This window comes from Ostrinia nubilalis, chromosome 3 (assembly GCF_963855985.1).
Source record: "Ostrinia nubilalis chromosome 3, ilOstNubi1.1, whole genome shotgun sequence".
Lineage (NCBI taxonomy): Eukaryota > Metazoa > Arthropoda > Insecta > Lepidoptera > Crambidae > Ostrinia > Ostrinia nubilalis.
The window spans coordinates 1,126,704-1,144,425 of NC_087090.1; the positions used below are offsets into that span (position 1 = coordinate 1,126,704).

Consider the following 17,722-nt stretch of genomic DNA (forward strand, 5'->3'; position numbering starts at 1 on the left):
AGTTCTGCACTGTTAGCTATAAGGTCGGGTTGCGCAGACTCATTACGGTAATTATGGCTGCAAGATGACACTGTTTATGTAACGTATGGGCCTACCTTTCCATTGTACGCCATCTTTGTTCGTCTCATCTTGCAGTGCGAAGATTTCTTTATTGATTTCTTTATGACGCTGTTTGTCTTGTTCGTGCAGTTGTTTTTTTCCTCCTCTTGATTTACCTAGTGTTGATTCAAACTACGGTTCACCGCAATTATTCGTATAATCGTCATCCAATTAGATACCTATAATACTTCAAATGCTACATAAAAAAGGGAAACAGAATTAAGAACACTAGAACACGTAATAAATGTTCATAGAAAAAATACATTCCCAAATAACACGATCATTCGAGAATAATTTAAAGAAATAAGACCGGTGCCTATTTAGTTTTTATAAGAACTTGGCAATAATGAAGCAATTTTTCTCACGATTTTATTGTGAGTGTACAAGACTTGAGTTGACTGCTCCAAGTAGGTTAGAAGTCTTGTCCATATCGTATGAATGCTAAACGTTTTCGCATGCCAGTGTTGCCAGCACCTGAGCACATCCGCGTTGGTGATTAATTCCATACGTGAACTGGCTGCAATCATGCTTGAAAATATGTGATTATTATGTATTCTATTGACAGGTATAACAATAAGAAAACATATTTTCAAACTCTTTATAAGCATCGAAAAAGAGTAGTCATATCTGTGGTAATTCCTGTATTATAACTGTCATAAGGTTAGCTTCATTAAATCAGTCTGCTTGTATAAGTATCATGACTCAGAGTTTTGTGTTTTATAAGCTTTATACAGTTTGACATTGCGAATGCATAACTATCCAGATAATCGCTAATAACATTCTATTCACAGTGTAAGCTTCCTCAGCGAACATGGATCAGGCATGCAAGCTCTCTCATTTCACTGAACATCCTAATTACGTTCCAATGGTTTTTGTCTAACTTTCTGGTATCCAGAATGTTACAAATCTTGAAAAAAAAAACATCAGCAAAAACCTTGCCTTTAGGTTTGTAGTAGCACGAGTAGCCTTAATTTTGACAATGTCACTCACCCAATGCATGGGCTAATCTCGCCAGCTTAATCGGGCGTACCCTGCGCCGGCGCATTGTAGTGCAGCTTTAATCGCCCGCGTCACATGCGCGCTGACATCACCGCTCGAAGGGCCGCGTCTTGGCTGACGCATGCATTACTATGTCTTTACATGAGTACATATTATAGGTCCAGTCATTATCTTTATATTTACTGCATTGTCCCAATTTTTTACAGTCTTTATATCTGAACCATTAGCTTCCAATTTATTCACCTACTGGAGTGTTAAAGTATTTACAGCAGCTATGAAATTTTAATTAAAATCTGACGTGGTCCAATATGGCTCTAAGGTCTGATTCGTGGTCTTTTATCAACATAACAAACTTACAATGGCTAGCGGTCGGGTACAATTTATTTTTAAGTGCAATTTAGAGGCATTCCCAGGCATACAGACAGTTTCTTGATTCACATGGGTGTAGTCCGAGATAAAATTTGCACTGATTTATCAGCGCTATCAGAAGCTTGACGAAGCCGATTCGTCTTCCGAGGACGCCGCGTAACATTTAAATGTCAATGATACAATACATTTTGTAACACCGATAACATTGCTTATCAGCGACCGCTAGTTCTTAGAACAAATGTTGCAACATACATTGTTTGTGTACGTACAGTTAGCCGCATGTTGGACATTTGTCCGACTGCCTTAAGCACTCGACATAAGAGCTTTCGGGGTCTCCGTTCTCTTTACCCAGTTGTATACGACCTGTAGTATGACTTTGGGTCACCAAATAGACATTTATCATCGTTGATTAAAATTATCGATGACACTAAACACTGAACGCAATCATTTGCTATGAATTGCGTTGGACTTTAAACTAAACGAACTAAGGCTATAACGAGAACTGACCAGTGTACCACATGTATGGTATTGGTTTGTTATTTATTGGTACATCTCATGTCATCTCTCATCTCAATGCATAACACAAGAGTCCCAAAGTTTAACATAAATGATACCATAAACCTCCTTTCAGCAATCTGAAACTTCTATTGTAAATCTGCCACTCTACCTACCTATAGGAGAAGTCGTAAGAATTCGCTGTTGCGGTTAAATTGCCACCTTGGTAAACAATAGATTTACGATTATGTCTAGTTTTTCAGCAGTATAAGAATATTTTTTAATTAAAGTTTATTTTCTCATCTTCATATTTATTATGCCTATATTATATCTCCTAGCTACAGCGAATGGTTCTCATCCCAGTGATTTATGCACCAAAACAACAGACCGTGTCAAATCCTGGCCCTTCGTCCGGTAGGGCCCACCCCGCTGGGCCAATTGGCCCAACGAGTTCCGGAAGTCACATGGCCGCCGGATATGCACTTGACGGCTGCGCACGCGCGCCGATGCTTTTTGTCCGCATCGATTATTTGACTGCCGCGATTTACAATGCTTCCGTTTTGCTACTGTGTGCTATGGACGGTAATGAGATTATGAATGTATACTTTTCGTGTGAAAGCGGAATCGGAACGGTGTAGTCGAGGGGAATACAACGGATGATAAAGTATTAGTTTTTGTGCTAGCTTAACACTTCCTTTTATAATAATTTATGGCAACTAAACAGTGATTAAGTTCTTACATATATTTTTCTTTGTGAAATAAACTTATCGGGTAATTATAGTCTTTTTCACGTAAGATGATCCGTATGACACTTCAAGGTTATCCATATTACGCATACTACATATGCAGAATATATTTGAAAAAATATTTGTATTTTATTAGCAATATAATAAAAAAAAATTAACTACTTGTCTTGAAATACATAGTAAAATCTGAGTCTATTGATTATATTTTAATTAAATACGATGTAAAAATATTTTTATTTAATGTACGCAATGTGTGAAACGGAATAGATTTAGTGCTGGGGTATTTCTTGTATAATAAAATCGATTATTTCCGCGGTTCATTAATCGATTGCAGTGAATACTTAGTTATTAAAAACATCACAAAAATCAACTATATTTTTCGATTATTAAGTTTAATAAACGGATTGAAAATAAATTAATAGTTTTTAATTTAAAGAAACAGAACCAGTACTTTTTAGGAATCGTTTTTTTTGAACACGAACCATGAAATTTGAATATTATCAATAAAAAATTGTTACAATAATATTTGTAATTAAAAAAAAACATGTTTTTTGTTAAATAACACCTATACAAAATATTTCTCTAAAAGTAGGTTTTACTAACTCTTCGAAAAAAATCGATAGATAAATCGTTATGGTTTAGTTATGTGACATCTCTAAATCTTTCAAACTCGAAACGTCATACGGATCATCTTAGGTGAAAAAGACTATAGGTTGATTCAAGCCTGTCGTGCCTAAACAATGGCTTCGTAACACCGTCAATAAATTTTCAATTGTTCTCATCGAACCATGGAAATTATAATTGTTGCGTCACTGTATATTTTTAAGTCTACTGACCAAATTGATGGCGATTTCATAGCTATTAACGAGTAGGTACATATTTTTGTCAAAATTCCTAACTGATTTTTCCACTTTGTCCCATCTCTTTACAATGTCTCCATGTAAAGAGGGTTAACTTGTAATTCCTAACTGAATTTTTCACTTTGTCCCATCTCTTTACAATGTCTCCCTGTAAAGAGGGTTAACTTATAATAGAAACAAGCTTGTGACCGCGGCTTCATCCGAGTGAAATTTAGTTTGTCGCATATCGTCATAAATTATAGCCTATATGTTATTCTGGGTTATAATCAATAATACTGTAAAGTTTCATCAAAATCCGTTCAACAGTTTTTGCGTGAAAGAGTAACAAATATCCAGAGATCCATACAAACTTTCGCATTTATAATATTAGTAGGATAAATAAAGTCTGGTCCGTGAGCACGCAGCGACAGCAATATAATTACGCGCGAGCAATAAGGATGGGTAGCTTGGGGTCATTGGACAAAATTCTACGTGCTCACGGACCAGGCTTTAGCTTAATTTTGATTCATATTAATTTTACATCGATCAGTGACAGCAAAGTAAAAGGTGCAGTATCGGCACGCGCCCGCTCCTCGCGCGCGCGACCTCGCCGTTCTAGGAAAGCCCGCTCCCGGACACGCCGCGGATTGCGCAATGTTTTGGTTCAACCGCGACACGAGACACGACGAATTGTAATTAGATGTTCGAGTTACGATATATTTCCTTCAGAGATTTATTTCTGAACCAATAATGAAATAAATTAATAGACCTAAAAGGGTTATTTTAAATTGTTGCCGAATTTTCAGGAAAAGTTCTCAGGAATTTTCAGGAACAACTTTTACTATCAATGTTGGCAAATTAGAGCACTTCTTGAAAAATTTACATTCAATTTTCCGAACTCTTCTCAAGATCTCTATCAAATACATAGTATGATTTACAACATGAAACATTTACTGCTTCGGGTGAGATTATTTATTTTTTGAGGTTATAAAACTAATATCTAAACAGAAAAATCATAATAGAGTAAGTAACAACTACCTGTAGAAAATATTATATTGATGCGACTGAAATTATGTAGGAAGTATTCTGTAATTAACAAGACATTATATTCGTCAGTGAAAAAAATACACCTTTGCCTATAATTATTTACTAATAAATTTATCGGAAGGAGCCAGAATACTTCCTATTTTAGTAATTACTTTCATGTCGACTTGACTTGTTTATTAATTTAGCGAAAGAAATAACTAACGCCTTGTGAAACTCCTTATATTTCTAGTTAAACACTCAGATATCGTAAAAGTATGTAATTATTATTGCTTTTGTCAGGTAAACTTTGCGTCCATATTTATAGACCTAGTATAAAAAGTAATTTAAACAATTAATACGATTGTCTAATGAAGTATAATTTCATCGATTAATATTTTCGCGATTGGTAACGTTTTGCATTATTTTTTGTCAATAGAAAGAGAATTTAAAATTATAATTTCAGTTGTTAGACACGTTTATTCTATGTTTTTTTTATTCTACCTAACCTATAATTCTGGTGAGGGACACGGGAGGTGCCTGGATGCGAGCGGCGCAGGATCGGTCTTTGTGGAAATCCTTGAGGGAGGCCTTTGTCCAGCAGTGGACGTCTTTCGGCTGAAACGAATGAACGAAACTATAATTCACACGTTTTTTGTGTGTTTACATGGAACGTTTAACGTTTACAAATCGACTCTACTCCGGTAAAACCGCGGTGGCAGCTTGCCGACCTTGCCGCGTCCGCCGCATTGTATACTTAAGTATAGTATGCAAATCGACTCGTTTACAACTCACTACCGTGGCTAAACACCTCGTAAAATTGCCTTACATAAGTTAAATAGTAATTTTCTATGCTGAACACGTTTTTACAAAAAAACTTTTAGATTAAAGGCACTGTTAGACATTACGCTAAGCCTAGGCGCAGACCATCGAGTTATTGTCGGCCAATAGTTGGGTCGGGCTGTTAATCAGTATGGAGATGTATGAGAGTGCGCATATTACACGGATTCTTCATACAAATTAAAATCGGGTCCAACTATCGGCCAACTAAAAGTCGGTGGTCTGCTAGTTGGTGGTTCTCCTAGGCTAATACTTTGTATCATGTTAGATCAATGTTTGGTGAAGTCAAAATAATTGAGTAGGCAGTTAAATAAAACTTTAAGGTAACAATGATGATACATTTGTTTATAAAAGACACTACTCGTATGGAATGCCGACTTGTTAAAGACGTTTCAAAACATTGAAGTGCAAACAAATTAGTGATAATATTCAAAGTGACTCAGACACACTTTATGGCCAATTTGTCATTTCGACCAAGATCAAGTGTGGAACGACCCCACGGACGTCATATGCGACGCGAGGAAGTGAGATGACTCACGTATTTAATAAGAAAATCACCAATTGGACCATTATTAGATATTTAAATAAACTACATAATTAAGTAGCTTACTCACGTTAATACAATTTTTACCTATGCCGTGCACGAATTAAAATAGATAAAAGAAACATTTTATATAATTAATATCAGCTAATTACCTACTGCTTGCGCAAGTAAATAGTGTTTTGGTGATAATTAGATATTTTATAACAAAGAGTTATAAAAGCCTTCATCTGAAAATACAATGATAGACAAGGGAAATCTTCTAATAATTTGCAACATCCGATTGCGGTACAACCAAAAAAGTTTGTTAAGTGTAATTTAGCGGGATTATCGAGTTAATGACGTTGTGTCGTGACGCAAGAAGCCACAGCATTCGGTACCGGTTGCGCTTGCGCAGCCAAACATGTTCCATGGCTCGGGTGCGGGTCGAACTAGTCTGTAGACGGCTGTGAGACAGTTAAGATAATTTTTAAAATAACTCATCTAAATAGGGCAAGGACAACAGGGCAACATTAATATAAGTTTTCTTTGTTTTCCAAGTATTTGTTATAAAACAATGTTCAGAGCCCAAGCATAGGTATTTAATGTGATGCATTGCAATTATCATCCATTTGCATATGCTTGAGTTTGCAGTCTTTTTAATCATCGAAGAATTATTTATATGAACCAGGAAAAACTTAAGATTATTATAGCCACTATCAGTCCATTATCCGCAGGGTTTTCCACAAACTACTTGACCTTTCCACGTCATTTCTCAGAATCAAGGTGTCGCAAAACCTCTTATAGGATTGCGTTCAGCATTATAAGTAGCATTCTCCAATGATTTGGATTACAGTTATCACAGTGAATGCGGTTTAGTGAAATAGTTTTTCGATTATAAAGGTTTCAACTGCCATTTTCTCAATGCTTAACAGGTATAGATTGTTCATTAAAAGGTCCCTCATCAACGATCACCAAATATGATAATCTTCAGTTTATTGAATTCGGCTTTCATACACTCCTTATCTCCGGCTTGCGAGCACCAGCCTTCACAACTGGTTGGTAGGAATGCGCAATATATGGACCGGGCATGGCCACGCTACTAAGGGCTATTATATCCGAGATTATTTTTAGCTGGCGCCGTCGATCGTTGCACTAATCACTCTAAATTGCAGCGAACAAGCCATTATTCATGGTTGACGAGGAGATTTATTTGTGGTAAAGATATGTGTGAACTATCACAATTAGATTGTCGATAGGGGTTTACCTTTGTATGCATTAATATGTCTTGATACTCGTGGAATAGAAAGTACATATCTAATGGTGTCATAACGAGTAAAATTAAAGCAACAAAGAACGGCAATATTTGTCTTTCATGCGATCAGATTGATAACAATGCTTTACTGTCAATCAAACTGCCTGGTGACAAAGGAGTTTTCTCTTCATATATTTTCACTTAGCTCGGAGGAGCTTCACACCTAATACGTATAAAGAGTATTTTCTACGCTGTAATGTTCGCTACTGTTCATGCGTATGCTATGCAGCATTGCCGACATTCCACCCACAGCCGGTTGCGAAGGTTACTCGGTGTTTGTGTACTGGCTACTGGTAATGCTACCGGTGACTGGCGAAACGAGTCCTCGACGTCAGAGGTTCTTAGAAGCGGAACTTTAAACTGTTATTTTACGTCTATGAATGTAAATAGAAAATTATAGTAATGTAATCTCGAGAGGAATAATATCCTTCTTCGCCAAAGACGGCACAAAGGATGTATTTTATATCCTGAAATGCCATTTCACGAAGCAAGCAGGATAGCGAAGAATCAAGGAATCGATTAAATAGCGGCTCATAAAATTAACTTTGACGCACGGACTATGATACAGATTTTTGATTTATTTTAAGAAGTAACATTAATAATTATAAATAATGACCAATTTGCAAATTGCTCAGAAGATATTAATATTCTCGCCTATCTCAGATTTACACTGAGCTTGTATAACAAGTCTCGCTACACGACTGATCATTGCTCTCCAGAACAGTTATACTTGTACAAGGTAATATTATTCCGAAGATGCTGTAGACACAAAATAAGGTTTCCAAGCATCAGGTCGCCGGAGCCCGTCACGGTCCGGCGGCAAGGCGGAATGTCCCCGAGATGCGCCGGGAACGCGCTGGACCGAGACAACACACGAATATACGGTTGCACTGAGACAACCACGCCGTGACCCGGTTCGTTGTGGCCTAGAAAAGTCATCTATCAATTAAATCGCGCCACCTTGCTGAGAAGTCGCGTTAAGTCCGTCCCGATAGCCACTTCTTCTTATTTCGTGGTCACGTTAAGGCGTTGTTCACGTCGGTTGTAGAGACCGATACAGCTCTCCGCACGATCTCCCGACATCTCTCTATGTTGGCAGACTGTCTGGTCACATACGCGGTTTCCCACTGCCGATTTTACTTGGTCTGTCCAGTGCATAGGTGACCTGCCACGCGATCGGGTACCATTATTAATATAGTAATAGACGAAGATACCGTAGCGTGCACTGATAGAGAGAGATTACATTTCTGAATGCAGAAAAGCTGATTACAAACTCATTATTATCAAGGTTACTTGCTTCGAAACAAGCTGTTGTCATCCATGATTAATTTAATTGAAAGTTTGGAAAAGTTTTATTTCTGTACGCAGACTTTGTGGAATGGATGGAATAACAAATAACTTTATTTTCAAGTTGGTATAGTGTTAAGATTTAACATATTGAAATGTGCTTACCGCCACAAGAATCACCTAGGTACTTATTATGATTACTAAGCTAATTTGTGGTGAACGGATTTATAAGTATGTACCAACAGGTACCGGCCCACGATGCACCTACGTTTGTGGAGGCGTCAAACAACCTGCCACTTCACAGAAATCTATGAGAATACAAATATCATTACACATTATGCTAATCTGATGAAAAGTTCCTACGATGAGTCATTCAAAGATTTTGGATTAATCATTGTTGGTTGGACGTAGGGCTTCCACGCTGCTGTCATATTTTTCGGCTTCTTTTATTTTACCAAACTCAGCCGAGGGCTTTGGAAGGAATTCCTACAGGTTTTTTGTTCCACTGTGTATAGTTAAGTTTTCATATCAATCTAGTAGTTTACTGAACTCTGTGATTGCCAAAGAATAAATGACGATGGCGAGAGGTGATGGACGAGTAAAATTATTACAATAATACCTAAAATTATATTATCGCTGTCGGGCATGTAGGTAGTTTATAAATAAATAGTTAAAACAATAATTAGCTATATTCTCCTTTATGTAGGTACGAGGAAATTAGAATTTTCGATTAAATGCGGTTAAATTACGTAACAGCTAATTTAATAATCATTTTAGAATGTATTTCCTGAAATACCAACTATCATACCGCAGACCGCATTTCTACTAAAGTTTTCACAAATAAACAAATAGATAGATAAATTAATTTCATCAGTTTCACTGTCATGCTTTTTGTATTAAAATTATCCCTGTTGTGCACATTTTCCGGGCTATTCTTGAAACTATTTAGGCGCTAAACTTGTCTCAAATTAATAAATTACCTACTAATTTTACGTTTTTAGTTTTAAATTATGAAAATTGGAGCAATCTTACGCTTGGTAAGAGATACTCGAACACGCACAATAGTTGCGTACGTTCATTTCGTGAAGACAAAGTCCGCACATGTGATGCGCATGCTTCGGTAACGCCCGTCGTTTTCCTAGAAAATACCTATTAACTGTTAAACGCTACTTATGATTTATGATTCATTTTGGACCAAGTGTCTTTGACCACGGCGTCGTTTACTTCCAAATTAAATGGGCCTAAACACTGGCTAATGGTAATGAGTGATAGGAACATTTGCTAGTATGTATTTTAGTCTCTATAGTTCCTGAAATATGAGACAATGTTAATTTCAATATCTAGTTATTGGAGTTTTTGAACCCTAGTTTCCCCTTTAAAGGAAGTCCGATCCTGAACTTAAAAGAAAGAGGATAATTGGGTAGGTACATACATTTTGAAAAGGGTCACAACAATTTAGTCAGTGATCCTTGAACTGTAATATAATGAGTTATTATAAATATCCTACAATGAAGTGAAAGTGATCTTTGATACAAAGATCGCTCTGTGGTCTGCAACACGGTCATCTCGAGTTACGGGAGTACATAATAACATAACACCATACGTTCCCTTTCATTTTTTATTTGAGTTTCAAGTTGCATGCGGCCTTTTTGGTGCATACGCCTTGGTCGAGTTGACATTTCATATTAACTCGCGACCTTTCGCGCCTTTTTTGTTTGTTGTTTATTTAGCAAGGATTCCATTTTTGAATTTTGACCCTCTCGCAGATTTTTAACGTTTTAATGGCAGACGCATTTAACAGACCACCCATGATTTTATTTTAATTTCTAGAAGTTTTATACCCGTAGTACAAAATAATTGTTTTATACTGTCCCGAGAAACAGGTGAAATAAGTGGTTTAACTATTGAAGAAACTTTAGAACATATTCGTGTTTTTGATGTAGCTTAGGTTGAGCTCGAATCAGAATCATCATTTATTTGCTTTAAATGTGGTGCAGAAGATGGATACAGAACTAGAGCTAGATTAACCATTATTTTGTAGGTATATTTACCTATATTACAAATTGTAATTTACATTACATTGTCATATTAGGTAGTTAAAAAGATAACGCTAATAGCTATAAAGTGGAATTCTGGTTAATTTGGATAACAGGAGAGATCTGTAGTCATGTTATCTCACATCCGTCCTCTGAGAATGGGATTGTTCCCGAGAATAATGGCGGCTGTCGCCAAAATTGTTAATGGCGGCATTCAAACGACGGAACAATTGACCGCTTTATAGCCTTGATCTGAGAATACGCACAGAAAAGTTATTAGGTATCTTTGATGTTTTTATAAGGCCTATAGTGAGAGACCACGTTTCAGAACTATTTATGTCATTACAGGCACTGAGGTATTCTGGCCAAAAATGTTTTAAAATGCTGTAAAAATGGGAGATCCATCTTATATTAAAGACCTAATCATCTAGCAAAAGGTCTATATTGAAAGTAAAAGACCCAAAGACAAAAAAAGCAAAAAAAAATGTAAAAACGTTTGACTGAACTTCAAAGTTAAATGAAAAACTGTTACCAAACGAAGCATTTCAAGTCTGCGTACCTCATTCATCTCTCCTCTCAAACCGTCTTCAGTGCGGGTGTGGTGAGTTGATGTTAATGGGGTGGTGTACAGACGACAGCGGATCAGACTATTGTATCTTGTTGCAAATTCAGCCCTATTACAGCTGCATAAGAGACCTGCAGTATTTATCTTGATGCGCTGCCCTCTGTTCAGACACAAGGCCCTTTTGTGCGTGTGTAGTCAGTTCGCGCTCCGTTTGGCATATCTGAAACAGTCTGGCGAGTCTTTGCTCTTTGGTAAATTTGGCACAAGCTGAAGAATGTTCGGTTGTGTGGTCTCTTGTTTATGGTCAATATCCATGATAATCAACACATACACGCGCATGATAATCAATTATTCAATATTTATGGCACTCTCCAAATGCTATTTGTATTTCTTAGAGACAATAACTGTAATTGTACAAACATTATTTCCGTTAAACTTAAATGGGACTTTCAATCAATATTTATTGTTGTAAAAAGTGTAAAATCGTTAATTGTGTGTCTAAAACTAGAAAGCGGCACCGATGGCGTATGGACCGCGTCCTTGCGTTTGACGCTATCAATCATTAATTTTTAATAGCAGCGAGAGAAATGGGTGATGAACATTATGTCACGGTCTTGTACTAATTATTAATTATTCTATTCTTTCTTTCTTTAAGTTGGTTTCTTTAGGCATATTGACTAGGCCAATGTTTCAGAAATATCATTCTATCTTTCTCGTTCTTTCTTTCATTTACAGAAAAACCGTAAATGTGCAAGAAAGTGACGATCTCTTGACTTCACTTGGGACTATTTTATTTTGATAACTAATTTCACTATACATTGTCGGATTTTAATCAGTTGTAAAACTCTCTTATACGTAGTACTTCTTTAGCTTCTTTTCTACAAAGCTGAGCTAAACAAAACCTACCACTTTACTGCAGTGCGTGGGTATTCTGATTTTGGTAGAATTACGTGACGAAGCATTTAATGTATTGTCGTATGGCATCTGCGCCCGCGCAGCTACTTGGCAGATGGCCGATAATTGTGGCCACAATCGGCCAACACTGTGGTTTAAGGGTAATTGGTCGCCGCTGCATAGGGAGGTGACGGTCATGTGTCACGCGATATTTTAATAGTTCCTTAAAGATCACTCATAATATTAAGTTATTCATATCACCATTAGTAAATCGATATGAGGGGTTTGCAACTTAAAGTTACAAATTAAAACAAGGGATGGTTATTGGAGTTTACAGTCAGATGATGTATGAGAATATTAACACGAAAAAAATAGTTTTAACAGGATTTCATAATCTTTTTAAAATAATTGATGAGTGTGCGTGTAGCAATTATTTTCACAAAAAAATATCGTACATAGCCTGTTGGCAGGAAGACACAGACGGGTGTCATTAGAATAATAAGTAGTTACGTAAAATTAATTGTCTACTTATAGAGATTCTAGTAGAATTTCCTATTAGTATTTAGTTTTATTATTTTACTTTCCGTTACATCAGACTATACATTTTTGTTCCAAAGTTTCACCTGTTACATGCATCCTAACATTGCTACAGTGTTTGTTTGATGTGCTGTCATCTGCACATTAATTTTCATCTCAATCTAATGAAATAACCTTTACCACCTAGTACATACCAATGTCGTTGTACGGGCGGGAGGCAGTGGTTGTAAGGCACCGCTCCCGTGCCCGGGATATGCGGTCAGGAAGGGAACTAACTCCCTAGTGAGCCTAGAGTCCCTATTCCCTAAGACACTAAGTCCCTAGAGCCCTAGCCCTGCCTAACAATAAATACTTAGACATAATAAGGTTTGATAGGAAGGAAGCTGCTCCCAGGTCGCCCAGGGTAGCAGCGTTAGGACGGCAGGTAGGCGGCGGGGACCCGCTGCCAGCCCGGCAGACTCACCGGACTGATCATAGCGACGGCTAAGGGTGTCTTGGCCGCAGCGGGGGGAAATGAGACACAACGACGGACGGTTGATATCTGTTTTATTGCTGTTAACTATTGCTATTTATACTTATTTTATTTAGTGTACACAGTTACATGTTTATGCTAGTGTGCCGTCGGTGTAGAGAGCCGACGGTGCACGTTGAGGGTTCATGGGTCGCCCGGCGGTCGATGCTGACGGTGCAGCAGGATGTACGATCGTGCTCGTACATATTGGCATCTCGCAGAAGAAGAAGGCGCGGAGGATGCTGCACGTGGTTGCCCTGCTGCCCGATGACCGTAGACCTTGGCTGCCGGTGACTCCATGTGCGGCTGATGGCCCAGGTGGTGGACCTCTAGTTGGCTGTCCACTTGGTGTCCACCTGGCTGGTTGGTTGACCAGGCAGCTCGCGGGCCTGGCTCCTGGTGCGGCCAGGATGCTCGCGGGCCTAGCGCTGGTGTGGCCTGGCACTGGTGTTGCCAAGGCTGCTGGTGTGGCCTGGCACTGGTGTGGCCAAGGCTGCTGATGTGGCCTGGCACTGGTGTGACCAAGGCTACTGATATGGCCTGACGCTGGTGTGGTCAGGCTGCTGGTATGGCCTGGCTGCTGTTGTGGTCAGGCTGCTGGTATGGCCTGGCTGCTGTTGTGGGGCTGCATGACCTGGCTGCTGTGTGTCCAGGCTGCAGACTCCTGGCTGCTTGTTGTCCAGGGTGCAGTGTCCTGGCTGCTTGGTGTCCAGGCTGCAGTCCCCTTGGTTGTCCAGGCTTCTTGATGTTCTGGCTGTCGTCCTCTTGATAGTTTGCCTTCTTGGCTTGTGTCGAACTGAACAGCATCTGCGACTTCTCGGTTACCGGTGAGACCCACTTCCGGGAGGCCGGTAACTGATCCGCTGCTGTCAGATTGCTGCTGTTCTGATGATACGTGCCAGTGCTGCAGTGGAGATGCTGATGCTCCGACTGTAGCGCTGCTGTTGTGGGGGTGCATGACCTGGCTGCTGTGTGTCCAGGCTGCAGTCTCCTGGCTGCTTGTTGTCCAGGGTGCAGTGTCCTGGCTGCTTGGTGTCCAGGCTGCAGTCCCCTTGGTTATCGATGATGATGGTTGGTAGTTGATGTTACTTGATAATTGTAGTTGTCGTTGCTTGATGATAGGATAGGATAGGTGTTGGTGTAAAAGGTATTAATAATTTGATATTTGAGGACAACAGAACTGATAAATGTTTTTGATAAGGCTAGCGGAGTTGAGTTGAATATACGCTGCCTGATGTTATGTTTGATTTTAATATGTTATGATGTTATAATTTCGAGATGTTATGATGTTATAATTCCCCCACCCAAATTGCTAACTACACTGCCTATGATTAAGTTGACCTACTTTGAAACGTAATAAAATGTTTGTTACTTGATAACGTCATTGACTGCAAAATGCTCACGTGTGCAGAATGTTGAAACAATGCGAATATCGCTGATGCTAAGAAATGCGCTTGCAATGTAGCAAAGTATGATAATGTAAAAAGTGATGTTTTTGTGGCAATGCACAAGCCACAATGTTAATGATAAATGATAATGTTTAGTGATACCGTACGGGCCACAATGTTAATGTTATATGTTTGTTTGTGGGTAGCACCGTACGGGTCACAATGTTTAGTTGTAGCCTCTTGCTTAGGTAATACAACTTGATAAAATGATAATGTTAAGATCAGTAGCGTCTTGATTGCCACCTTGTTGATCTTGTTTGCTTGTTTTGTAGCGTCTTGATTGCTACTTGTTTGATAATAAGTTATGTAGACTCTTGATTGCTACATAACCTTGATAATGATAAAGTTGATAGCTTACTTGATTGCTACCATTTGATGATTTGATAATGAAGATGTTAAGACCGCGCTCAGTGAAAATGTTAATTCACGAGTTGGTCAGTTTTGCTACATTGCTCGCGAAGTGTTATGAATGAATGATATTACGTTACAAATAATAATGTTACTGAAATAAATTGATATTCCCGATTTAGTCTAAGATCCCGCTATACAACGACCTTCACCGAGATGCTTATTTGATGAAACATATTTTATATTTAATTTAACATGTCAATAATTATATTGCTTAAGGGTTGCCTAATAAATTTCAGTCCAGGATATGATTAATTAATCATTAAAAAAAGATTTTTATTTAAATATTTCATCGGTTTGACTATTAAACAAACTCCATACCAATCGAAAGTATGAAGCCCATAGAATATGCAAACGTTAGGTTGCCTATTCTTTTCCAGTCATAACTCTCGGGTTGCCAGGTATAAACAGGTAAATTGATAGAGCATTTTGCACCGGTCTGATAATTTAATCAAATTTAAATGAAAATAAAGATTATTTCATTATGAACACGGTGGTATAGGGTTGCCTGCGAAAAATCAGTCCTGAATGACGGTTGTCGAATTTTGTAAAGTGAAATTAAAACTGAAAGGTGACATTTTTCGAGTAGTTGGCAACATTTGGGAAAGACGAGTTGTATGAGGCGTTTGTGTGTCTTGTCAAAAGGTATCGCTTGGGTGAAGAAATTTCTCCAGTGTTGCCATGCTTTGGGAGATTTGGTCCAAAAATGTCGAAAGTGGAAATAACGACTTCCGGTCAAAAATTTGGATGACGCCTCCTGCAAAAGGGTCGTGCAAATGATATTTGACCATTTTCATCTCGATCACCTGGCAACACTGGCAGCTACGGGGAAAAGTATTTTTTTTCGACATGGGTGTCTTTAAAGTTAAGGACGGACAGAAGGAGATATGGCAGAAAAAATCCAAAAATGGGGTTTGGTCAGTTATGCGACCCAGATTATGGGAAAAATCCGAAAATTCAGAAAATCAAGATGGCGACCGAGTGAGCGGTCATTTTGTAAAAAGTTTCAGATTTCTGATTTTTCAAATGCATTTTTTGGGCAGTTGGCAACATTTGGGAAAGTCGAGTTGTACAGAGCGATTACGTAGTTTGCTGAGGAGTATCGTTTGGAAAAACAACATTTTCCAGTATTGCCATACTTATTGCATTTTTCGCTTAATCTAGACCATTTTCCGCGCCGAAACCCATTTTTACTTTTTTTCTAACTTAAACCAATCCCGTGAAACAATTCCTTAAAACCACCCAAGTCCCAAAATTTTGTGGCCCCGTAACTGCCAGTGTTGCCAGATAAAAATAGTCAAATGTCATTAGTTTGACCTATTTGCAGGAGGCGTCATCCAAATATTGGACCAAAAGTCGTTATTTCCATTTTTTACATGTTTTGACCAAATCTTTCAAAGTATGGCAACACTGGAAAATGTTGTTTTTCCAAACGATTCTCCTTAGCAAACTACGTAATCGCTCTATACAACTCGACTTTCCCAAATGTTGCCAACTGCCCAAAAAATGCATTTGAAAAATCAGAAATCTGAAACTTTTTACAAAATGACCGCTCACTCGGTCGCCATCTTGATTTTCTGAATTTTCGGATTTTTCCCATAATCTGGGTCGCATAACTGACCAAACCCCATTTTTGGATTTTTTCTGCCATATCTCCTTCTGTCCGTCCTTAACTTTAAAGACACCCATGTCGAAAAAAAATACTTTTCCCCGTAGCTGCCAGTGTTGCCAGGTGATCGAGATGAAAATGGTCAAATATCATTTGCACGACCCTTTTGCAGGAGGCGTCATCCAAATTTTTGACCGGAAGTCGTTATTTCCACTTTCGACATTTTTGGACCAAATCTCCCAAAGCATGGCAACACTGGAGAAATTTCTTCACCCAAGCGATACCTTTTGACAAGACACACAAACGCCTCATACAACTCGTCTTTCCCAAATGTTGCCAACTACTCGAAAAATGTCACCTTTCAGTTTTAATTTCACTTTACAAAATTCGACAACCGTCATTCAGGACTGATTTTTCGCAGGCAACCCTATACCACCGTGTTCATAATGAAATAATCTTTATTTTCATTTAAATTTGATTAAATTATCAGACCGGTGCAAAATGCTCTATCAATTTACCTGTTTATACCTGGCAACCCGAGAGTTATGACTGGAAAAGAATAGGCAACCTAACGTTTGCATATTCTATGGGCTTCATACTTTCGATTGGTATGGAGTTTGTTTAATAGTCAAACCGATGAAATATTTAAATAAAAACCTTTTTTTAATGATTAATTAATCATATCCTGGACTGAAATTTATTAGGCAACCCTTAAGCAATATAATTATTGACATGTTAAATTGAATATAAAATATGTTTCATCAAATAAGCATCTCGGTGAAGGTCGTTGTATAGCGGGATCTTATACTAATTGATATGGAAAGACCAGTGTATGGTCGATGTCTTGATAATGCTGAATGTTGTAAGAAATGTTTGAGCAGTCGGGATGTTGAGTGGTTGTAAGGCACCCCTTCCCGACGCCAAGTAAATAAACTGATAAGACCGACTGTAGGGTCCTGAAGGTTACTGATGATAATGATCCGGCTCGAAGATGTACGGGCGGGAGGCAGTGGTTGTAAGGCACCGCTCCCGTGCCCGGGATATGCGGTCAGGAAGGGAACTAACTCCCTAGTGAGCCTAGAGTCCCTATTCCCTAAGACACTAAGTCCCTAGAGCCCTAGCCCTGCCTAACAATAAATACTTAGACATAATAAGGTTTGATAGGAAGGAAGCTGCTCCCAG

At 38.4% G+C, this 17,722-nt stretch overlaps 1 protein-coding gene across 1 annotated transcript in view; it reads left to right on the plus strand.

Moving 5' to 3' along the window:
• Positions 1-17,722, plus strand: part of LOC135088034 (uncharacterized) — a 72,159-nt gene that overhangs the window by 29,438 nt on the left and 24,999 nt on the right. The gene's annotated exons all lie outside the window — the stretch shown is intronic.